Below are 24867 nucleotides of genomic sequence, written 5' to 3'. Positions count from 1 at the left end.
TTATGTTAAGAAAAATTCCTTCCATGACCATTTATTGAAGAGGTTTTATTATAAATGGATGTGGGGATTTGTCAAGGGCTCTTTCTGGATTTATTGAGATTACCACATGGTTTTTATTTTTCAGGTGTTAGTATGGTATTTCACAATTGTTAATTCCTGTATACTAAAGAACACTTGCATCCCTGGGATAAATGTGACTTGATCATGGTATATTATATTTTTAATGTGTTGTTAATTTCTGTTTGCTAGGTGTTTTTTCTTTCTTTCTTTCTTTCTTTTTTTTTTTTTGACACATTTGCATCTGGTTCATCAGTGATACTGGCCTGTAGTTTTCTTTTATTGCAATATATTTTTCTAGTTTTGTTCACAGAATGACTTTGGAAGTGCTCCTTCCTCTACAATTCTTTGAAAGACTTTCAGAAGAATAAGCATTACCTCCTTTCTAAGCATTTGACAGACTGGTTCCAGATAGGAAAAGGAGTACGTCAAGGCTGTATATTGTCATCCTGCTTATTTAACTTATATGCAGAGTACATCATGAGAAACACTGGGCTGGAAGAAACACAAGCTGGAATCAAGATTGCCAGGAGAAATATCAATAACCTCAGATATGAAGATGACACCACCCTTACGGCAGAAAGTGAAGAGGAACTAAAAAGCCTCTTGATGAAAGTGAGAGAGGAGAGTGAAAAAGTTGGCTTAAAGTTCAACATTCAGAAAACTAAGATCATGGCATCTGGTCCCATCACCTCATGGGAAATAGATGGGGAGACAGTGGAAACAGTGTCAGACTTTATTTTTTTGGGCTCCAAAATCACTGCAGATGGTGACTGCAGCCATGAATTTAAAAGACGCTTACTGCTTGGAAGGAAAGTTATGACCAAACTAGAAAGCATATTAAAAAGCAGAGACATTACTTTGCCAACAAAAGTTCATCTTGTCAAAGCTAAGGTTTTTCCAGTAGTTGTGTGGATGTGAGAGTTGGACTATAAAGAAATCTGAGCCGAAGAATTGATGCTTTTGAACTGTGATGTTGCAGAAAACTCTTGAGAGTTCCTTGGACCACAAGGAGATCCAACCAGTTTATCCTATGGGAAATCAGTCCTAAATATTCTTTGAAGTACTGATGTTGAAGCTGAAACTCCAATACTTTGGTCACCAATGTGAAGTGACTCATTGGAAGAGATTCTGATGCTGGGGAAGATTGAATGTGGGAGGAGAAGGGGATGGCAGAGGATAAGATAATTGGATGGCATCACCAACTCAATGGACATGAGTTTGAGTAAACTCTGGGAGTTGGTGATGGACAGGGAGACCTGGCGTGCTGCAGTCCATGGAGTCGCAGAGTCAGACACGACTCAGTGACTGAACTGAAACTGAACTAAGAGCCAGACATCCTGGAGTATGAAGTCAATTGTGCTATCAGGAGCATTCAGTTCTGTTCAGCCGCTCTGTCATGTTTGATTTCATGTCTCCTTGCAGAACAAGGGACTCTCAAGACTTTTCCAACACCACAGTTCAAAAGCATAAACTTTCAGTGCTCCACTTTCTTTCTTGTCCAACTTTCACATCCATACATGACTACTAGTGAAAACAAAGCTTTAAATATACAGAACTTTGTCAGCAAAGTAATGCCTCTGCTTTTTCATATGCTAAGTTTGTCATAGTTTTTCTTTCAAGGAACAAGCATCTTTTAAATTCATGGCTGAAATCACCATCTGCAGTGACTTTTGAGCCCAGGAAAATAGTCTTTCACTGTTTCCATTGTTGCCCCATCTAATTGCTATGAAGTGATGGGATTGGATGACGTCGTCTTTGTTTTTTGACTGTTGAGTTTTACACCATCTTTTTCACTCTCCTCTTTCACTTTTATTAGGAAATGCTTTAATTCCTCTTCACTTTCTGACTTAAGGGTGGTGTCATTTATATACCTGGTGTTATTGATTTTTTTCCCCAAAATTTTGATTCCAACTTGTGCTTCATCCAGCCCAGCATTTCTCATGATGTACTATGCATAAAAGTTAAATAAGTAGGGTGACAATATACATCCTTGACTTACTCTTTTCCCAATTTTTAAACAGTCTCTTGCCCCGTGTCGGGTTCTAACTGTTGCTTCTTTACTTGCATATAGGTTTCTCAGGAGGAAGGTAAGGTGTCATTCCCATCTCTTGAAGAATTTTGCACAGTTTGTTGTGGCCCACATAGTCAAAGGTTTGTGTAGTCAATGAAGCAAAAGTGATATTTTTTTTTGGGGGGGAGGGAGGAATTTTCTTCTTTTGGTATAATCCAATGGATGTTGGCAATTCGATCTCTGGTTCCTCTGCCCTTTCTAAATCCAGCTTGAACATCTGGAAGTTCATGGTTCATGTACTGTTTAAGGCTGACTTGGGGAATTTTGAGCATTATTTTGCTAGTGTGTGAGATGAGTGCAATTTTGCAGTAGTTTTAACACTCGTTGGCATTGCCTTTCTTTAGGATTAAATGGAAAACTGACCTTTTCCAGTCCTGTGGCCACTGCTGAGTTTTCCAAATTTGCTGGCATATTGAGTGCAGCACTTCCATACCAGCATCTTTTAGGATTTGACATAGTTCAACTGGAGTTTCACAACCTTCACTAGCTTTGTTCATAGTGATGCTTCCCAAGGCTCAGCTGACCTTGATCTCCAGGATGTCTGGCTCCAGGTGAGTGATCACACATCCATAGCTATGTGGGTCATTTAGATCTTTTTTGTATAGTTCTTCTGTGTTTTCTTTACACCTCTTCTTGATATCTCCTGCTTCTATTAGGTCCATATCATTTCTTTCCTTTATTGTACCTATCTTTGCATGAAGTGTTCCCTTGATATCTCCAATTTTCTTCTAGAGATCTCTAGTCTTTCCCCTTTTATTGTTTTCCTCTATTCCTTTGTGTTGATCACTCAGGATGGAGAAGGAAATGGCAACCCACTCCAGTCTTCTTGCTTAGAGCATCCTGTGGGTGGAAGAGCCCGGTGGGTTCTGTCCACAGGGTTGCACGGAGTTGGACATGATAGAAGTGACTTAGCAGCAGCAGCAGGCGGATCACTTAGGAAGGCTTTCTTATTTCTCCTTGCTATTTTTTGGAGCTCTGCATTCAGATGGATATATCTTTACCTTTCTTCTTTGCCTTTCACTTCTCTTCTTTTCTCAGGTATTTGTAAGACACCTTCTGACAACTGTCCTGGTCTTCTCTCTTTCAGATGGGACCAACCTCTTCAAGTCCCATTCCTGGCTCAAAGGGGATGCTTTTGGCTTGTGTACTGAAGAACTGGAGGACATTTGACCTTCAGACCTTGTTAAAGAAGCTTATGATCTTTTTCTGAACCGAGGCATGGCCTCAGTATGATCTATCTGATGGTGAAAAATGACCCCCTGAGGGCTCACTTAATTATAATACATTCCTCCAACTACACCTTTTTGTAGACGGAAAGGAAAATGGTCAGAAATCTCCTATATACAGGTTTTCTTTGTCTTGAGAGAAAGCACCATTTTATGCAGGAGTTGTGGAAGCATTACTACAGACAAAGCTAGTAGAGGTAATGGAATTCCAGCTGAGCTATTTCAAATCTTAAAAAATGATGCTGTTTAAGTGCTTGTCTCAATATGCTAGCAAATTTGGAAAACTCAGTGGTGGCTACAGAAATGTAAAAACTCATTTTTCATTCTAGTCCCAAATGAAAGCAATGCCAAAGAAGGTTCCAACTATGATACAGCTATCTTCATTTCACGTGCTAGCAAAGTAATGCTCAAAATCCTTCAAGCTAGGCTTCAATAGTACATGAACCAAAAGTTTCCAGACATATAACCTGGATTTAGAAAACGCAAAAGAACCAGAGAGCAAATTGCCAAAATTGGTTGGATTATAGAGAATGCAAGGGAACTCCAAAAAATATATATTTCTACTTAATTGACTAGGCTAAAATCATTGACTGCATAGATCATGAAAAACTGTGGAAAATTCTTAAAGAGCGTATAGTATCAGACCACCTTACTAGCTTCCTGAGAAACCTGTATGTATTTCAAGAAGTAATAAAACCAAACATGAAACAAGGGACTGGTTCAAAATTGGGAAAAGAGTTTCAAGGCTGTCACTTTTCTTATTTAACTTATATGCAGAGTAAAGTATGCAAAATGCCAGACCGAATGAATCACAAGCAGAAACCAGATTTGCTAGGAGAAATATCAACAAACTCAGATATGCAAATGATACCACTCTAATGGCAGAAAATTAAGAATATCTAAAGAGTCTCTTTATGAATGTAAAAGAGGAGAGTGAAAATGCTGTCTTAAAGTTCAACATTCATAAACCTAAGACCATGGCATCTTGTCCCACTCTTCACAGCAAATAAATGGAGAAAAAGTTGAAACAGTGATATATTTTATTTTGGGGGGCTCTAAAATCACTGCAGATGGTGACTGTCTTCGCAAAATTAAAATGCATTTGCTCCTTGCATAAAAAGCTATGACCAAACTAGGCAGCATATTAAAAAACAGAAACATAAATTTGGTGACAAAGATCCATATAGTCACTGCTCTTGTTTTTCCAGTAGTCATGTACAGATGTGAGTGTTCAACTGGAAAGAAGGCTGAGCACAGAAAAATTGATACTTTCCAATTATTTTGTTGGAGAAGACTGTTGAGTGTCCCTTGGACAGCAAGGAGATCAACACAATCAGTCCTAAAGGAAATCAAACCTGAATATTTAGTTGAAGGACTGATGCTGTAGATAAAGCTCCAATATTTTGCCACCTGATGTAAAGACTCATTGAGAATGACCCTGATGGTAGGAAAGATTGAGGGAAAGAGGAGAAGGAGGCAACAGAGGATGAAATGGTTGGATGACATCACTGAGTCAATGAGCATGAGTCTGAGGAAGCTTCCAGAGATGTTGAAGGACAGGGAAGCCTAGTAGGTTGTAATTCATAGGATTGCAAAGAGTAGGGCACCACTTCTCTGAAAAACAATAGGTTTTGGATCATTGTGTTTTCATTGTCATTTTTTTCTAGGCATTTTAAAAATTATATCCTTTTTATTTCTACAATAATGTGGATGAGGTGGTTGGATGGCATCACTGACTCGATGGACATGGGTTTCAGTAGGCTGCAGGAGTTGGTGATGGACAAGAAAGTGCTGTAGTCCATGAGGTCACAAAATGTTGGACATGACTGAGAGACTTAATTGAACTGAACGTGTTAATTATTTAGAATTGTATTGTACATGCATTTGTGTTTTTTGAAGTTTTTTGTTTTTTTTGTTTGTTTGTTTTTGTTTTTGTTTTTCCTGTAATTGGTATCAAGTCTCATACTGTTTTGGTCAGAAAAGATGCTTGATACAATTTCAATTTTATTAAATTTGCTAAGGCTTGATTTGTGACTGAAGATTTAGTCTGTCATGGAGAATGTCCTACATGCTCTTGAGAAGAATGTGTATTCTTGCACATTTGAATGGAGCGTCCTGAAGAAGTCAATTAGGTCCATTTGGTATGGTTTGTCATTTTAAGGGTTTGTGTTTCCTTTTTAATTTTCTGTTTTGATGATCTGTCAATTGGTGTAAGTGGGATATTAATATCCTTTACTATCCTTGTGTTGTTGTCAATTTCCTCTCTTATCTGCTAGTTTTTGCCTTATGTATAGAGGTACTCCTATGTTGGGTGCATAAATATTTACACTTGTTATGTCTTCTTGGATTGACCCCTTGATCATTATGTAGTGTCCTTCCTTATCCCTTGTATATCTTTTAAGACCCATTTTGTTTGATGTGAGAATTATTATTCTGAATTTTCTTTTGATTTCCATTGCAGGGAATATATTTTACCATACTCTCACTCTCAGACTGTATGTGTCTCTAGGCATGAAGTGGATCTATTGTAGGCAGCATGTATAGATATGTGTATCTTGTTTTTATATCCATTAAACAGTCTATGTCATTTTGGTAGATCATTTTAATCAATTTGCATTTAAAGTATGCATTGATGCCTATTTGAATTTTCTTAATTGTTTTAGGTTTGTCTTTGTATGTCTTTTCTTGTGTTTCCTCCCTATAGAAGTCCCTTTAACATTTGTTGTAAAGTTCATTTGGTTATGCTAAATTCTCTTATATTTAGCTTGTGTATAAAGCTTTTGATTTCTTTATCTATTTTGAATGAGATCCTTGATGGACAGAGTAATCTACATTGTGGGATTTTTCCTTTTAGTACTTTAAATATATGCTGTCATTCCCTTCTGGCCTGAAGAATTTCTGCTGAAAGATCAGCTGTTAATCAGATGGGTTTTTCCTTTTATGTTACTTATTACTTTTCACTTCTTACTTTTAATATTCTTTCTTTGTGTTTATTCTTTATTAGTTTGATTATTATGTGCCTCAGCATGTTTATCCTTGGATTTACCCTATATGCAACTTTCTGAGCTTCTTTGACTTTGTTGACTATTTCCTTTCCCACGTTAAGGAAGTTTTCAACTATAGTCTCTTCAAAAAAAAATTCTAAGACCCTTTCTTTTCCTTTTCCTCTTCTGGGACTCCTATTATTCAAATGTCAGTGTGTTTAATATTGTCCCAGAAGTCTATGAGACTGTCCTCAATTCTTTTCATTCTTTTTCCTTTATTCTATTCTTCACTATTTATTTCTATCATTCTATAGATCATTTATTTATTTTTCTGCCTCAGTCATTCTGAGATCAGTTCTTTCTAGATTGTTTTTAATTTCAGTAATTATGATGTTCATCTCTCTCTCTCTCTCTCTTTTTATCCTCTGTTTCTTTTAGGTCTTTGTTAAATGTGTTAATTAATTCTTGTATGTTCTCTGTTCTATTTCTGAGATCTTGGATCATCTTTCTATCATTACTCTGAATTATTTTTCAGGTAGTTTACCTATTTCCTTTTCATTTATTTGGTATTTTGAGGTTTTACCTTTTTCCTTCATTTGCACAATATTTTTGTCTTTTCATTTTTTTCTAACTTACTATGTTTGAGGTACCCTTTTCCCAAGCTGCTGCTGTTGAGGTATCTTTTTCCCATTCCTTTTTCCCTTTGGCTTCTGTCTTTGGTGGGTGAATTGGTTGAGTGGTTTAAATAGGTTTGTGTTCCAACCTCATGGCAGGTGGGGAGGGTGGGTGGGGACCTATGCTTTTGTTCTGATGGGAAGAGGTGATTTTTTTTTTTTTTCCTTCTAATGGGCAGGAATGTGTGAAGTGGTATGTTTTGAAGTGTTTGTGTGAGGCCTGTCTGCTAATGATGGGGTTTGTATTTTTGTCTTGCTTGTTATTTGTGTAAGTTATCCTGTATTGGATGCTACTGGTAGTTTTGTGATCCTGAGTCTTGAATACCAGTTAGGGTTCTCACTAATTAACACTCCCTGGGGTCAGGAGTTCTCTGGTAGTCTACAGTCCTGGACTCAACATTCCCATTTCAAAGTCTCAGGCTTTATCTTTGGCCGAGGTACCCAGATTCCACAAGCCATTTTTTTTATGGCATTAAAGGGGATTCAAACAAACAAACAAAAAAACCTACTAAAAACAAAAAAGACAAACCACAGACAAATGGTAAACACAAAATCAGAAAAATAATAGCAAAAACAAAGAAACACACCCACACGTACACACACATGTACAGAATCCAACAGGCCAAAGAAAATAAAGTACAAGTGAGTTTCCCAGTGAACAAAGGAAACAAAAATGATATTGACCAATTAAAAACAAAAGTATTCCCCATCCCGAACCCCCTCCCAGTGCATGTAAATCCATGGCTAATTCATGTCAATATATGACAAAAACCACTACAATATTGTAAAGTAATTAGCCTCCAACTAATAAAAATAAATGAAAAAAAGAGTAACTAAAACACAAGCTGGAAAACAAAACCAAAGTAGAGTGCCAACTGAGAAATAAATCAAAGAAAACAAAAAAAACAAACATGGTAAAATAAAGAAAAGTAAGAAAAGAAACAAATAGAAAAGCAAGGTTAAATAGAAATGCACATATATATATATAAAGAATACCTAAAGAAGGAAAAAGACAACAAGAAAAAAACAAAAATAAATAAAAACAAGCAAACAAAAACACGCAGAATCAAAAAAGCCAATGCATACATAGAGTTATACAAAGGAAATGAAAACTATGATTAATTTTTTTTCAAAAGTGTAACTGCAGTTAATAGTAAAAATAAAATTACTATCCACAACAGAGAAAAAGAAGAAAAATATCCAGAACCAACTATAGTAGAAATCAAAATATAAGAATGACAATAACTGCTTTTTCTTGGTTCTCAGCTGTCAGCCGCCATTCCCTCAGTCTGCGTCACAGCCCACCTCTGCCTCCATATGATGCCCTCCAGTACTGGAGTGATCTCTGGACCTCCAGTGGGGACAGCTCAGACTCTAATTTGATTCTACTCCTGCATGTTCTAGCCTCCAATGTCCACAGTTGCCACAGTTAGTGTATTTTCTTTTGTGGGAACTCTCCTTGTCCTTTCATATATTCCAAAGACACAGAGTCTGCCTAGCTGATCATGTGATTTAATCAGCAGCTTGAACAGCTTATGGGTAGGTTTTCAATCCTCTTCTTTAGCCACACTGCCCCTGAGGTTTTATCCTGCCTCTGCATGTGGGTCATCCATAAGAGTTTACTCCTGAGGCTGCCCTGAAGTACTTGGGTCTACCCCACTGAGGACTGGGTGTGGAGGTTATACAGCTGCTTGTATGTACAGACATTTGCAGTGCCAGGTAGACAGGGTAGCCAGTGGCCATAAGGGTTTTGTCTAGGATCTGGAAACTCTGACCCACAGGGAATCAAGTGTGGAGGTGGCATGGTTGCTTGGATCATGGGGACTCTGGCAGTGCCAGGTATGCAAGGTGGTTGGTGGTCATGGCCACAGTAACTATGGCACTATTAAGGGTTTTCCCTAGCCTCTGGCAGACCTGCCCCAGTAACGATCAAGTGTGGAGGTGGTGTAATGCTGTGATTGTAGGGACACTGGCAGTACCAAATGTGCGGGAATGCCGGTGGCCTCAGGCACAGGAATTGTAGAAGTATTAGAGCTTTTTTTTTTTTTTCCCTAGTTTCTGACAGCTGGCTTTCAAAGGACCTCTCTGGCTGGTCCTTTTCTGTTGCTTGGTGCAGCAGGCACTCAAAGGCTCCCCTGAATGGGGTCTTTATTGCCAGGTGCATCAGACACTTAAAAGGCCACCGTCTCTGGGGTCTTTCTCTATTAGTCAGCTACTGGTGCCAGAGTGTGGTGAAAGAGGCCACAGTGATGTCCCCACCTCCTGCGTGTGACTCAGCAGTACCACCTTGCTTCCATGGCTGCCTAGCTTTCCTCCAAAGGTATTTCCTGCCATGATCACCTCCCTCACATTCCCTCAGGCCATCTCCCCGTAGTCAACAGGAGATTTCACCCTGGAATTGCTCTCCAATCCTTATGCAACAGCTCTCCGCTGCCTTGCATTCCAGGAAACTTGCATCTCTGTCCAAGGTACTTAAAGCTTTATCAAGGATTGTCTGTGTGGTTCTCACTCCATTCAGACTGTCATAAATCAGCTGCTGCACTCTCCAACAGCCTCAAATGTTCCCCTGATCTGAAGCTGCTTCAGTTCCCCGACCCACTGAGTGACAGTCCAGTCCTTCTCACTCTCCTCCTCTTTTTCCCTCTCTACTTTCATCCTACCGAGTTTTGCCTGGATTTATATATTTCTTTCCAGTGGTCAGGGACTCCTGCCCAATCTCAGCTGTTGTTCTGCAATGTCTTCTGTATCTGAGATGTTTTCCTGATGCATCCATGGAGAGAGATATACTCCATGTCCAACTACTCCTCTGCCATCTTGTCTTCCCCCAAATCCTTTACTATTGTTGTTTTGCTGTTTTTTCTCCCTTAATATCTGTTACTAATTGCCTTATGCTTTTGGTGCTCCTATGTAGGGTGTATACATATTCAGAGTTGTTATATCTTCTTGGATTAATCACTGAATCATCATGTTATGCCATTCTTTATCTCTTCTTGCAGTCTTTGTTTTAAATTCTATATTTCTAATATAATTATTGATGCTCTGGATTTCTTAATTTCTGTCTGCATGAAATACATTTTTTCATTCTTATATTTTCAGTCTGTGTGTTTTTAGATCTCAAGTGAGTCTCTTGTAGGCAGCAAATATCTATTTTTTTTTAATCCATTCAGCCACTCTATGTCATTTTATTTGAGCATTTATTCTATTTAAATTTAAAGCGAGTATTGATAACATTGTTATCCTGTTAATTATTTTGGGGTTGTTTTGTATTATTTCTGTTCCTTTCTCTTTTTTTTAAAAATTTATTTCCTTGTCGTTTGATTATTTATTGCTGATGTTTGGATTCCTTTCTTTTTTTCTTTATGTATCTATTATAGAATTTTGGATTTTGATTACCATGTATATAAAGTATTTTCTCTATATGTGTGATTGTTTTTAGTTTCTCATCTCTTAAGTTCAAAAGTATTTTAATAGCCGTGTAATTTTATTTCATCCAATCATGTTTATTCTTTTGACATCATATTTTACATCTTTGGCTTTGTGTATTCTTCAACTACTTATTGTTGATTTTAATAAATTTGCCAATTTTGTCTTTTAATGTTCCCATTGTCTTTATATGTGGTTGACAACCACATTTATCGCATATTTGCTTCTGCCAGTCAGAATTTTCCTCCTCAAATTTTCTTATATCTAGTTGTATCTTTTTTTTTTTTTTTCTTCTTACTTAGTGAAGTGACTTTAGAATTTCTTATAAGCTACTTTAGTGGTGCTGAGGTCTTCTATCTTTCAGTTGTCTGTAGAAATTTTACTCTTTCTGTCAAATCAGAATGTCATCATTTCCAGGTAGTCTAGATTTTCCCCTATCATCACTTTAAATGTACTGTACCACTTTCTGTGACTTGAAGAATTTCTGCTGAAAAGTCAGTTGGAAGATTTATGGAAGGTGTATGGAAGGTGTTGCTTTTCTCTTCCTGCTTTATATGCTCTCTTTATCTTTGATTTTTACCCTTTCAATTACAATGTATTTTAGTGTGGTTCTTTTTGTATTGGTTATGTTTGGGACTCTCTGTGCTTGCTGGACCTGGGTGTCTGTTTCCTATCCCATGTTAAGAACATGTTAAGTCTTCAGATATATTCTCTGCTTTGTTCTTTCTCTTATCTTTCTGTGACTCATAATGTGAACGTTACCATGCTTGATCTCAGAGGACTCTTTAACTTTCCTTATTACTTAAAAAACAAAAGCAAACAAACAAACAAAAAACAATTTTATTTTTTCTATTTACGTGGAGAAATTTCCACTTCTCTGTCTTCTAGTTCACTGATCCATTCCTCTGTATCATCTAATCTACTGTTGATTCACTCTAGCATATTTTTTATTTCATTATTGTACTTTTCATGTCTGTTTTTATATAGTCTTTGCTAAAAACTTCTAGTGTTTCATTTTGTTCATCCAATCATCTCCCAAATTCTTTGAACATCTTTACTACCATTGCTTTGGACTTTTGATTCAGTTGGTTGATTATCTGCATTTCACTTAATTCCTTTGGTGTGTTACTGTGTTCCTTTGTTTAGAACATATTTATTTTGTTGCTTCATTTTGCTTAATTTGCTGTTTTTATTTCTATGTGTTGGTCATGGTTCCTAATCTGGAGAAATGGCCTTTTGTAGGATACATCCTATGTGTCACAGTAATGCATGCCCTTCTGGTCACCAGAGCTATATCTAGGAGTGCCCCTTATGTTGGGTGTATGGGTCTTTTTGTTGTGGCAAATTTACAACTGTGCAGTCTGATAGACATGGGTGGTTCCTGCCTGGTTGGTTGCCAGACCCTGCCTTGTGCTGAGGCTGCAGGTGATTGATGGGCAAGGCTGTAAATTGCAGCATTTGGCTATGGGGCCCTAGGATCTTCTGGTGTTCAGTGTTTCCCCATGTTCGGAGATGGCTAACAGGATCTGGCAGGGTCAGGGGTCCTGGATCTAGTGTCTTTTAACACTAAGTGGGACACTTTTGTAGGTGGGGGCTGGTCTTTTTAGTGCAGGCCCTCCCAAGCTGGGGAGCCCAATGTAAGGTGTAGATTCCTCTTTCCTTGCAGAGAACTTCTGCAATTGTAATCATTCTTTTGTCTGTGAGTCAGTAACTCTGAAGTATGGGTCTTGACTATGTCATTTCTTCACCTCTCCTTTCTGTCTCATTGTGGGTTCTTCTTTATATCTTGAGTTGTAGAAGATCATTTCTGCTAGTCTTTTAGTGTTTTTTATAATTAGTGGCCCCATAAGTAGTTGTAATTTTGGTGGGCCATGAGAGGAGGTGAGCTCAAGGTCTTCTGACTCTACCATCTTGGCCACTCTCTGTGATCCTAGTTTTTTTTTTTTTTTTTTTAATTCTCTACTCCAAATGGGTAATTTTATTGTAGCTATCATGCCCCATCTCCCCATATTTAGGGAAGGTTCCATGTCTTTTTGGCTAGAGTGAATAATACATGGAGACACTTTTGGATTTGATGTAGTCCTCCCTGGAAATATTAGAACTCAAACAAAAACTGGATGAGACTTAGTTTGATTTGGAGGTGGAAAAAAAATACATTTCCTGCAAACAAACAAGCCAACAAAACTGCTATGTTTATGTACTATGGGAAGAATGAAGTATAGAATCCTATCAGTTCAGTTTAGTCGCTCAGTCGTGTCTGACTCTTTGTGACTCCATGAATCACAGCACGCCAGGGCCTCCCTGTTCATCACCAACTCCCAGAGTTTATTCAAATCCAAGTCCATTGAGTCGGTGATACCATCCAGCCATCTCTTCCTCTGTCATCCCCTTCTCCTCCTGCCCCCAATCCCTCCCAGCATCAGGGTCTTTTCCAATGGTCAACTCTTCACATCAGGTGGCCAAAGTATTGGAATTTCAGCTTCAGCATCAGTCCTTCCAATGAACACCCAGGACTGATCTCCTTCAGGATGGACTGGTTGGATCTCCTTGCAGTCCAAGGGACTCTCAAGAGTCTTCTCCAACACCACAGTTCAAAAGCATCAATTCTTCGACTCTCAGCTTTCTTCACAGTCCAACTCTCACACCCATACATGACCACTGGAAAAACCATAGCCTTGACTAGATGGACCTTTGTTGGCAAAGCAGTGTCTCTGTGCAGATGACACCACCCTTATGGCAGAAAGTGAAGAGGAACTAAAAAGCCTCTTGATGAAAGTGAAGAAGGAGAGCTTAAAGCTCAACATTCATAAAACCAAGATCGTGGCATCTGGCCCCATCACTTCATGGGAAATAAATGGGGAAACAGTGGAAACAGTGTCAGGCTTTATTTTTGGGGGGCTAAAAATCACTGCAGATGGTGACTGCAACCATGAAATTAAAAGGCACTTAGTCCTTGGAATGAAAGTTATGACCAACCTAGATAGCATGTTAAAAAGCAGAGACAGAATCCTATAGACATTGTTAATTGCCTATTCATTAAATATTGTCATTCTTCTTCATTAAGAAAATCCTATTTGTTTTTTTGTTGTTGTTGTTGTTGTTATGAATGATACTGGATCCAGATTAAGAAAATAGGTCACAGAGTGATATAGTCCATCATGTCACTATATAAACAATGCTTCCCCACTGTTTTTGTTGTGGTGGTGGTGGTTGTTGTTGTTGTTGTGGTTGTTTAGAGTGGTGATATATCCAATTCTAATCAGTGAGACATAAGTGTAAAGTTGGTGTTGTAAGGTGGGAAGTGAAGGTGTTTATTTATTCTCATTTATTTTTATTAGTTGGAGGCGAATTACTTTACAATATTGTAATGGTTTTTGCCATACATTGACATGAATCAGCCATAGATTTACATGTGTTTCCCATCCTGAACCCCCTCCCACATCCCTCCCCATCCCATCCCTCTGGGTCATCCCAGTGCACCAGCCCCGAGCACTTGTCTCATACCTCCAACCTGGACTGGCGATCTGTTTCACACTTGATAATATACAGGTTTTGATGCTGTTTTCTCATATCATCCCTCCCTCCCCTTCTCGCATAGAGTCCAAAATTCTGTTCTATACATTTGTGTCTCTTTGTCTATCTTGCATATAGGGTTATCGTTACCATCTTTCTAAATTCCATATATATGCGTTAGTATACTGTATTGGTTTTTATCTTTCTGGCTTACTTCACTCTGCATAATGGGCTCCAGTCTCATCCATCTCATTAGAAGTGATTCAAATGAATTCTTTTTAAAGGCTGAGTAATATTCCATGGTGTATATGTACCACAGCTTTCTTATCCATTCATCTGCTGATGGGCATCTAGGTTGCTTCCATGGCCTGGCTATTATAAACAGTGCTGCAATGAACATACACACTGAGGAAACCAGAACTGAAAGAGACACATGTATCCCAATGTTCAGTGAAGGTGTTTAAAAACAAAAACAAAAAAAAAAGCTTAACATTTCTGTTCAAGGGAAACAGGATGTTTTCCTAATTTTTCTTCCTTCTCTAAATTGTGTTAATGAGTAAGTCTTTCTTAAATGAATATTAATTTATAGAATAAGCTTTTAGTTAAACAGATGCTAGTAGACATGGGATATAAATATAGCTAGAATGGCCTTAGGGCCCATTTTCTTATCAGAAACATTCAATTACATTCTGACATATGTATTTCTCAACAGGAAGATATATTTTATATAGCATATATTTCACAAGGTAAATAATGGACACTCTGTGAATTGTTAAACACAATTCACCCTGTGAATTGTTAAACAGCACTCCAGTGTAGCATTGAAATGATATGTGACTGACCTTTCACCTAATAAGTTTAAATGTACTTATTATATGCAAAAGTCAGGTCCACTGGTAGCTCAGATGGTAAAAAATTTGTCTGCAATGAGAAATACCTGGGTTTAATCCCTGGGTTGGGAAGATCCCCTGGAGAAGGGAATGGTAACCACTCCAGTATTCTTGCCTGGAGAATCCCATGGACAGAGGAACCTGGATGGCTACAGTCCATGGGGTCACAGAGTTGGACAGGACTCAGGGATTAACACTTTCAAATATATAACAAAATGATAATATATTTTCTTAACAATCTCCCCATTTAAAGTATAAATAACTTCTGAAGGTTACTATTGGTCACAAATAATTGAAAATTTCCTCATGTTTTAGCTTATTTGCATAGATGTAGCAAGAGATGTTAATTAAAACAAAAAATTCCCTCAACTACATGATATTAGCAACAAGATGTCATACAATGTCTATGTAGAAATACCATTGATAATACATGATTAACCTTTTTAAAGCTTCTATTATTCTCTTTATCCTGATGTTAAGAACTCAACCCCCTCAAGTTTCCTCCACCAGGTTTCTTCTGTGACATCTATAGTTTTTGATGAAGTTTTACTTTATTAAGTTCACCAAAATTGGTCTTTTGCTGACTTTCCAGGAAGTAATTGTCCTCAACATTTCTGAGGAAATGTCCCATATAAAGATGATTGGAAAATTGTTGTCAGTGGGAAGTTTTGCTGAAGTTACTATACTCAGGGTCCTCAAATTTCCTTCAAATACTCCTAAAACATGATCATATTGGGATTCTCAGCATATCCATATCTGATAAGTCAGATTTTATATATAGTAGCTATCTCCCCTCAAGGTGCATAAGTGTAAGCAGCTAAGGTTTATTAAGATTTAGGTCACTCTACCACAGATTACAGTAAATCACAGGCAAGTGAAAAAAAAAAAAAAAAAAAACTAAGGAAATATGTGAATAGGAGAACAATATGGCAGGCTATCAACCTGACAGCATACACTATTTTTATATTACATAAAATCTTCACACCAAATACCCAAAAAAAATGCTTGAATCAATAACAACAGAATCAAAATGTGTTGAAAATGTAATGTATATCTAAAACTGAGCAATTTGTTTCAAAAAATTCAAAAGAATGTCATACAGCTACTGAAAATTTTTATAAAATGTATGAGATGATATAGAAAATGCTTTTATATTCTTGAATTTTTTTAATGTTCATAAATGTAAGTATATCTAAAATAAAATGTTCTGGATTTCCAAGTTGGGTTTATAAACAGCAGAGGAACCAGAGATCAAATTGTCAACATCTGTTGGATCACCGGAAAAGCCAGAGTGTTCTGGAAAAGCATCTACTTCTACTTCATTGGCTATGCCAAAGCCTTTGACTGTGTGGATCACAATAAACTGTGGAAAATTCTCAAAGAGAAGGGAATACCAGACTACCTGATCTGCTTCCTGAAAAATCTGTATGCAGGTCAAGGAGCAACAGTTAGAACTGGACATGGAACAGCATACTGGTTCCAAACAGGAAGAGGAGTACTTCAAGGCTCCGTATTGTCACCCTGATTATTTAACTTAGGCACAGAGTACATCATGTGAAATGCCTGGCTGGAGGAAGTACAAGCTGGAATCAAGATTGCCAGGAGAAATATCAATAACCTCAGATATGCAAACAACACCACCTTGATGGCAGACAGCAAAGAAGAACTAAAGAGCCTCTTAATGAAAGTAAAAGAAGAGAGTGAAAAAGCTGGCTTAAAACTCAACATTCAGAAAATTAAGATCATGGCATCTGGTCCCATCACTTCATGGCAAATTGATAAGGAGACAATGGAAACAGTGAGATAGTTTTGGGGGCTCCAAAATCACTGCAGATGGTGACTGCAGCCATGAAATTAAAAGACACTTGCTCCTTGGAAGAAAAGCTATGACCAACCTAGGCATCATATTAAACCAGAGCCATTACTTTGCCAACAAAGGTCCATCTCATCAAAGCTATGGATATCAATGTATGACAAAACCCACTGAAATGTTGTGAAGCAATTAGCCTCCAACTAATAAAAAAAAAAAAAAAAAAAAAAAAAAAAAGCTATGGTTTTCCAGTAGTCATGTATGGATGTGAAAGTTGGAATATAAAGAAAGCTGAGTGCTGAAGAGTTGATGCTTTTGAACTGTGGTGTCAGAGAAGACTCTTGAGAGTCCCTTGGACTGCAAGAAGATCTATTCTAAAGGAAATCAGTCCTGAATATTCATTGGAAGTTCTGGTGCTGAAGTTGAAACTCCAACTTTGGTCACCTGATGCAAAGAACTGACTCCTTAGAAATGACCCTGATGCTGGGAAGGATTGAAGGCAGGAGGAGAAGGGCATGACAGAGAATGAGATGGTTGGATGGCATCACCGACTCAATAGACATGAGTTTGAGTAAACTCTGGGAGTTGGTGATGGACAGGGAAATCTGGCTACTGCAGTACGTGCAGTCACAAAGAGTCAGACACAACTGAGCGACTGAACTGAAAATGCTCTAATAAACCCCAACTTATATCAGTAATATTTTTATTAAAAAAAAAAAAACTCAAGTATTTCTTTTGCATTCATGTCATAGGAAAAACTACTTCAAAAAATTGATATAAAAAAATTGATACGCTTTTTGCCACTAAAAATTTTGTGTTTGTAAGACTTTACTAAAAAAAAAATTAAGTTGTAAAATACGTTTGAGATCTAAAGGAAATGGATGAGACAAGAATAGAAAATCACTTTCAAATTGTAATATGAAATACTTCGGGGATTATGCTCAACTGACTCTTTAATATTAAGTTTTTTTGGCTTCTGTGAGTATAACCTTTGTCTTTTCAAAGTGTGAAAATTGAAGAAGACAATACTATTGTGAAAATACATAGTTACCAACCAAACTGTGATTATATATGCATAGTTGAAATATATTATTCATTTCATATGTCTAAATCAATAAGCTTGTTCTTATTACTACTACATCACCAATAAACACTAGATGAGATATAAAGAATTTCACTTTATTTAATACAATGATTTAATTGTTTCAATTCTTTTGGTATTCTTGCTTCAAAAATGGCTTGTTTGCCTTAAAAAGCTCAAGATTCTTGTTTTAGCTTTCCATTATTACCTTGAAAGCACCTAAATATGAGTCTAAGTAACTAGAGCTTATTGAATTGGTTAACTAAATATTTGTCTTCATATAACAATGATTCTGTTTCTACAGTGCATTTTTATATATCTGACTAATATATGTTTCCAACAATTATTTAGTATATTGATGACACATTTTTCATATTATTTTCCAATTTTAAAAAGTAATCATTAAATATATTAAGAAATTTAAACTTTTTTTGCTTATAGCCAAAAATCAAAGGTCACTTTTATTTTTAAAAGATGACAAAGTTTATTTGATGTAAGAATAGATCTTTTCAGCAATTACGTAAATGAAAGTTTTTCTCAGTTGAATATGAAAAAAAAGATGGTATATTTTGTTTAAAAATTCAGAAGGATTATATTATGTTTGCTTATTGAATACTTACTAAATATAGAATGGTGGCCTTTTCCCTTCCTCACTCAAGTAAAATGAATATTAGATAACTAGAATTCTTAAGGTTTGTGGGGGAAAAAGGAAAACAAAACTATAGTTCAATTTTTAGCACTTTTTGAAGCTGTTTATTTAGAAGAAACATTTGATTTTCGTTTTCGAATCTAAGGTTCACTGTGACTCCATGGACTGTAACCTACCAGGAATTCTATAGGCGAGAACACTGGAGTGGGTAGCCATTCCTTTCTCCAGGGGATTTTCCCAACCCAGGGATTGAACTCTGGTCTCCACATTGCTGGCAGATTCTTTACCATCTGAGCCACCAGGGAAGCTCATTTAATTTAGTAAAACACCCTAATGTGACTTTCTCATTTTCTTTTAATTAAATTTTATAGGAGGACAGGGTGATAAATGTCTGAATTTTTTTTTAATATAGAAAGAAGAGATTCAGAGAATCATTGTTAGTCTTAAATGTCTGTAAGTTTCATAAATTATAATTTATGAAGTTCATTTTCTTAATCTTTGATAAAATAATCACAAAAAGTAATCATTTCTTTTTTGTAGGTTTCTAGGAGGTTGCTTCAAGAAAATTGCTTTTAGATTCAAGATGTGGGTAAATGTTTTCAGACTCTGGAATAAGCAATATTAATGTGTCCCTTGAAAATATTTAGGAACAACAGATAGAAATGAATTGGTGCCCAAATATAGAAACAAGAATGTTTAATTAGTATGATAATGCATTTCAGAAATTTGACTGATTTAACTAATTTCATGTCAATATAAGTATGTCCAAATTAAATAATTCTAGCTTTTAGCTATGGAGAAGGCAAAGGCACCCCACTCCAGTACTCTTGCCTTGAAAAGCCCATGGTTGGAGAAGCCTGGTAGGCTGCAGTCCATGGGGTCGCTAAGAGTCGGACACTACTGAGCGACTGAGCGACTTCACTTTTCACTTTCATGCATTGGAGAAGGAAATGGCAACCCACTCCAATAGTCTTGCCTGGAAAATCCCGGGGACAGGGGAGCCTGGTGGGCTGTCATCTATGGGGTCGCACAGAGTCGAACACAGCTGAAGCGACTTAGCAGCAGCAGCAGCAGCTTTTAGCTGAGTAGTATATAGAGAATCTATCTCAAATTTTTCTGTATTATATTTTGCCCTAATTATTCTTGATTTTGATGAATGTAAAAATGTATGCATACTTGCAAGGAAAACTCCTCACTATTTTATTTACGATATATAAACATATAAGTTGTTTTTTTTTTCCTTTCTAAATTAGGCATATATTCTCTTTTTCATATTCCTGGTGCATTAAATTCCAGGTTCTTCACTATATTTCCCTCTTGTACCTGCAAAAACATAAATCTTTGTCATTCAGTGGGCAAAAGAGAAAGAATAATTTGCCTTTCAGAAAATAAGTTCAGCTGTTTTTCCATTACTTATTTAATTATTTATTAAACAAACACATGACTTTGAAGCACCTGCTATTTTCCAGGTACTGAGGATTTAGTGATGAAACAATGCAGTACTTGAATTCTTGGGGTTAACATGGTGGAAAATTATAAACCTCTAATCAATTTAACATGAAGACCACTTATCACTGATTATTATGCAGTCAGGAAATTAATTATGACTTTAAAACCATTTATAACTATATATTTTTACCTAGAGTTTGTAAGTCATTTGCAAAACATTTTCCATAAGACGTTTGATCATCTGTTTATGCAATAAATTTGTAATAATTGATCTAACTTTTTAGCCTAGCAAATAAAGCTGTAGAAAGACATGAAGCTTTATATTAATTGCTAGACACCCAAATTACACTTTCTATTATGAAAATAAATGTCTTTTCCAATTTATAATTCCAGATATTAATCACATCTGTTATGAAACTGGTAGACTTTCTGTTATGCTGCTCAATATATCCATCATATTTATTTTGGATAGCCATCTTTAATGTATGACTATCCTTAAGTAATACTTCAGTAGGTTTTATGACCTTAGGCATTTTTTTATTGATTTTGCATTTATTGACTTATTTATTTGAGCATTTTTTTTGACCATTTGGTATCAACATTTTATATAATATAAAAATACAATCTTTTTGAGAACAAGATGGGAGAGAAGTAAGTGGACATGGATACATGAGGAATACACCTTCAGACACAGAAGTGCATGCAGAACACTAGCTGAGCACAGACAGGAGGACCTGACCAGTGAAAAGAATATATAGAGCAATGCAAAACTCGGTAGGATGAAGGAACTAGGGGGAAAAATAGGAGTGTTAGTAGGACTGGATTCGGCGGGTTAGGGAACTGAAACAGGGGTCCGTTCGCCACAGCGGGGCAATTGTCTGAGTCAGAGGAAAAACTTTTAAGGCTGATAGTGAAACAGTTGATCTGTGGCAGTAAATGGAATGAGAATCAGACAATCCTTGACACAGCCATACTCTCCTGGAAGGGGCAGTGGCTGGGAGCTGGAGTTTAGGGACTGTGGAGCAATCCCAGTGCGAAAGCTGCTATTGACTGCAGAGAGACGGATCAAAATGTGAGGGAGGAGATCTTGGTGGTAAATGCCTGTGGAGGAAAGCCAGGCAGGCATGGAAGCAAGGCAATACTGCTGCGTCATGCATAGGGGGTGGATCCATCACCATAGCCTCTCTCCACATGCCAGCATTGGCAGCTGAACAATAGAGAGGATGACCCATCAAACGCCTGGCATACCAAACTACAGAGTAGGATGCGCCCAGGGTGCTACTTTCAGTGACTAATACACCAAACTACAGAATAGGACCCCAACCAGAGTACCCTTTTAAGTGCCTGATGTGCTGATCTACAGAGTAGGACCCCAGCCAGGGGGACCCCTCTATGTACCTGATGTGCCAAACAACAGACAGGAACCCCGGCGAGGGATTCCTCTAAGTGCCTGGATGGGTGGAGCTACAGAAAAAAGATTGGCCAAAGAGGCCTTCTGATTGCCAGCTAATAGAAGCTGGAAAAAGACTCTGATAGGGCCATATCTCCTGCCGTGGAGGCAGTCTGTGCCCCTGAACACTTGATGCCGCCAGGCTCCCCGCAAGCCAAGCATCTGCACCACCCTCACATTTATCTGTCGCTGGGGCAGAGCTGCCACAGGCAAAAAAAAAAAAAAAAAAAGTCTTGTGTTTATGCACGCATGGTCACTTCAGTCCTGTATGACTCTTTGCAACCCTGTAGACTGGCCTGCCAGGATCCTCTGTCAGAGAGGGACTTCTCCAGGCAAGAATACTGGAGGGATTGGCCAATACTGGTTGCCATGCCCTTGTAGAGCACTTTATGTCCTACTAGCCTAGCCGCCAACTCCCCTGAGTACCTGGTGCTGCCAGAAGCCCTGCAACCCAAGCAGCTGCATCACTTCCACATCTGGCCCTCACGGGCAAACTCAAGCCCTTCAAGGCAGCCTCAGAAGCTCAACTCCAGTGGACAACCCACATGTAGAGGAGGAACTAAAACCACAATTAAAACCCAGGGGCAGTTTGGCTAAGGAAGAAGACCCAAAACCTTCCCACCAGCTGTACAAGCTGTAGATTAAATCCACACTATCAGCTAAGCAGACTTTTTGGCTATGGAACATATAAAAGGTCATTGAGAGCTCCCACAAAAGAAAACGTGCTAGCTCTGGTAGCTGTGGACATTGGAGGCAAGAACACACAGGAGTAGGGCCAGGTTAGAATCTGAGCAGCCCCCACAGCAGGTCCAGAGATCTGTACAGTGTTGGAGGGCATCCTAGGGAGGTAAGGTGGACTGTGATTCCCAGCACGGGAAAGACTCTGACAGCAGTGACTCAAGAAAAGCATTTATAATTCTTATTTTTTAACATGTTCTAATAGATTCTTTTGGATTTTTTTCTCTTTTTTCTCCCCTCTGTTGTAGTTGTCAATTTTACTGGCACTAAGAAATCCAATTAAGCTTTTAAGTTTTTTTTGTTTGTTTGTTTCATTTTCCTCAGTCACATTGTTTATTGTTGTCATAAACCTCTGCCTCTACATTGGGCTTTTGCAGTTCTGTGGAGTTTTCTTCTTCTTCTTCCCCCACCCTCCCCTTTTTTCTTTTTAAATTTAAGCTTTAACTTTTTAGACCTACTATTGCTTTTCTACATTTATTCCTTTGGTTGCTTTTCCAACTGTTCTTTCCTCCTTGCAGTTAATTTTTAACATATATAAATTTTAGCTGTTCTAAGAGCAATACAAGCAGTTTATAGCAATACAATCCTACCTCAGGAAACAAGAAAAAATGTCAAATAGGCAACCTAACTTTACACCTAAAGTGATTGGAAGAAGAAAGAAGAAGAAGAAGAAGAAAGAAGGAGAAGGAGGAGAAGGAGGAGGAGGAGAAGGAGGAGGAGGAGAAGGAGAAGGAGGAGAAGGAGAAGAAGGAGAAGAAGAAAAACAAGCAGAATTACTAGAAGGAAAGATATCATAAAGATCCATGCAGAAAGAAATGAAAAAAATTAAAGAAACAATAGTAAAGATTACTAAAACTAAAACCTGGTTCTTTGAGAAGGTAAACATAATTGACAAACCCTTAGCCAGATTCATCAAGAAAAAAAGAGAGAAAAATTAAATCAATAAAATTAGAAATGAAAAAGGAAAGGTTACAACAAACAATGCAGAAATACAAAGGATTATCAGAGACTATTATGAACAAGTATATGGCAATAAAATAGATAACCTGGAATAAATGGACAGATTCTTAGAAAAGTTCAATCTTCCAAGACTGAACCAGGAAGAAATAGAAATTATGAACAACCCAATTACAAGCACTGAAATTGAAGCTGTGATAAAAAATCTCCCAAAAAACAACAGCCTAGGACCATATGGCTTCACAGGAGAATTCTATCAAACATTTAGAGAAGAGCTAATGCCTATCCTTCTAAAACTGTTTTGAAAAATTGCAGAGGAAGAAACACTTCCAAACTCATTCTACGAGGCCACCATCACCCTGATACAAAACCAGACAAAGACATCACTAATAAAGAAAACTACAGGCCAATATCACTGATGAACATATATGCAAAAATCCTCAATAAAATTTTAGCAAACAGAATTCAGAAACCCATCAAAAAGCTCATACACCGTGATCAAGTTGGGTTTATTCCAGGGATGCAAGAATTCTTCAATGTACACAAATAAATCAATGTGATACACCGTATTAACAAACTGAAAGATAAAGACCATATGATCATCTCAATAGATGCAGAAAAAGCCTTTGACACAATTCAGCACATATTTATCAATAAAACTCTACGGGCGGGGGGAGGGGGGGGAGGATGGGCGTAGAAGGAACCTACCTCAATATAGTAAAGGCCATATATGATAAGCCTACAACAAACATTATTTTCAGTGGTGAAAGACTAAAAGCATTCCCCGTAAGATCAGGAACAAGACAAGGATTTCCACTTTCACCACTATTATTCAATATAGTTTTGGAAGTCATAGCTAGAACACTCAGAGAATAAAAAGAAAGAAAAGGAATCCAGATCAAAAAAAAAGTGCTCACTGTTTGCAGATGACATGATACTGTACATTCAGTTCAGTTCAGTTCAGTTCAGTTCAGTCGCTGAGTCGTGTCTGACTCTTTGCGACCCCATGAATCGCAGCATGCCAGGTCTCCCTGTCCATCAACAGCTCCTGGAGGTTACTTAAACTCATGTCCATCGAGTCAGTGGTGCCATCCAGCCATCTCATCCTCTGTCGTCCCCTTCTCCTCCTGCCCCAATCCTTCCAAGCATCAGAGTCTTTTCTAGTGAATCAACTCTTCTCATGAGGTGGCCAAAGTATTGAAGTTTCAGCTTCAGCATCACTCCTTCCAATGAACGCCCAGGACTGATCTCATGTAGGATGGACTCGTTGGATCTCCTTGCAATCCAAGGCACTCTCAAGAGTCTTCTCCAACACCACAGTTCAAAAGCATCAATTCTTTGGCTCTCAGCTTTCTTCACAGTCCAACTCTCACATCCACACATGACCACTGGAAAAACCATAGCCTTGACTAGATGGACCTTTGTTGGCAGTGCAATGTCTCTGTTTTTTAATATGCTATCTAGGTTGGTCATAACTTTCCTTTCAAGGAGTAAGCATCTTTTAATTTCATGGCTGCCGTCACCATCTGCAGTGATTTTGGAGCCCAAAAATAAAGTCTGCCACTGTTTTCACTGTTTGTTCATCTATTTCCCATGAAGTGATGGGACCAGATGCCATGATCTTAGTTTTCCGAATGTTGAGATTTAAGCCAACTTTTTCACTCTCTTACTTTCATCAAGAGGCTTTTTAGTTCCTCTTCACTTTCTGCCATAAAGGTGGTGTCATCTGCATATCTGAGGTTATTGATATTTCTCCCAGTGATCTTGATTCCAGCTTGTGCTTCTTCCAGCCCAACGTTTCTCATGATGTACCTTGCATAGAAATTAAATAAGCAGGATGACAATATACAGCCTTGATGTACTCCTTTTCCTACTTGGAACCAGTCTGTGTT

General features: G+C 37.7%; 1 long non-coding RNA gene across 1 annotated transcript; it reads right to left on the bottom strand.

Annotated features, from left to right (window-relative positions):
- Nucleotides 1-1471: 1471 nt before the first annotated feature.
- On the bottom strand, nucleotides 1472-24402 carry LOC122447397. The gene is made up of 3 exons (XR_006271209.1): nucleotides 24335-24402; nucleotides 21755-21756; nucleotides 1472-1553 (listed from the first exon to the last, which is right to left on the bottom strand). It is a non-coding gene; the product is annotated as an uncharacterized LOC122447397 (long non-coding RNA).
- Between the last annotated feature and the right edge of the window lie 465 nt (nucleotides 24403-24867).

This window comes from Cervus canadensis, chromosome 9 (genome assembly GCF_019320065.1).
Source record: "Cervus canadensis isolate Bull #8, Minnesota chromosome 9, ASM1932006v1, whole genome shotgun sequence".
In the NCBI taxonomy this organism is placed as follows: Eukaryota; Metazoa; Chordata; class Mammalia; order Artiodactyla; family Cervidae; genus Cervus; species Cervus canadensis.
This window is presented reverse-complemented; position numbering and strand designations above follow the sequence as displayed.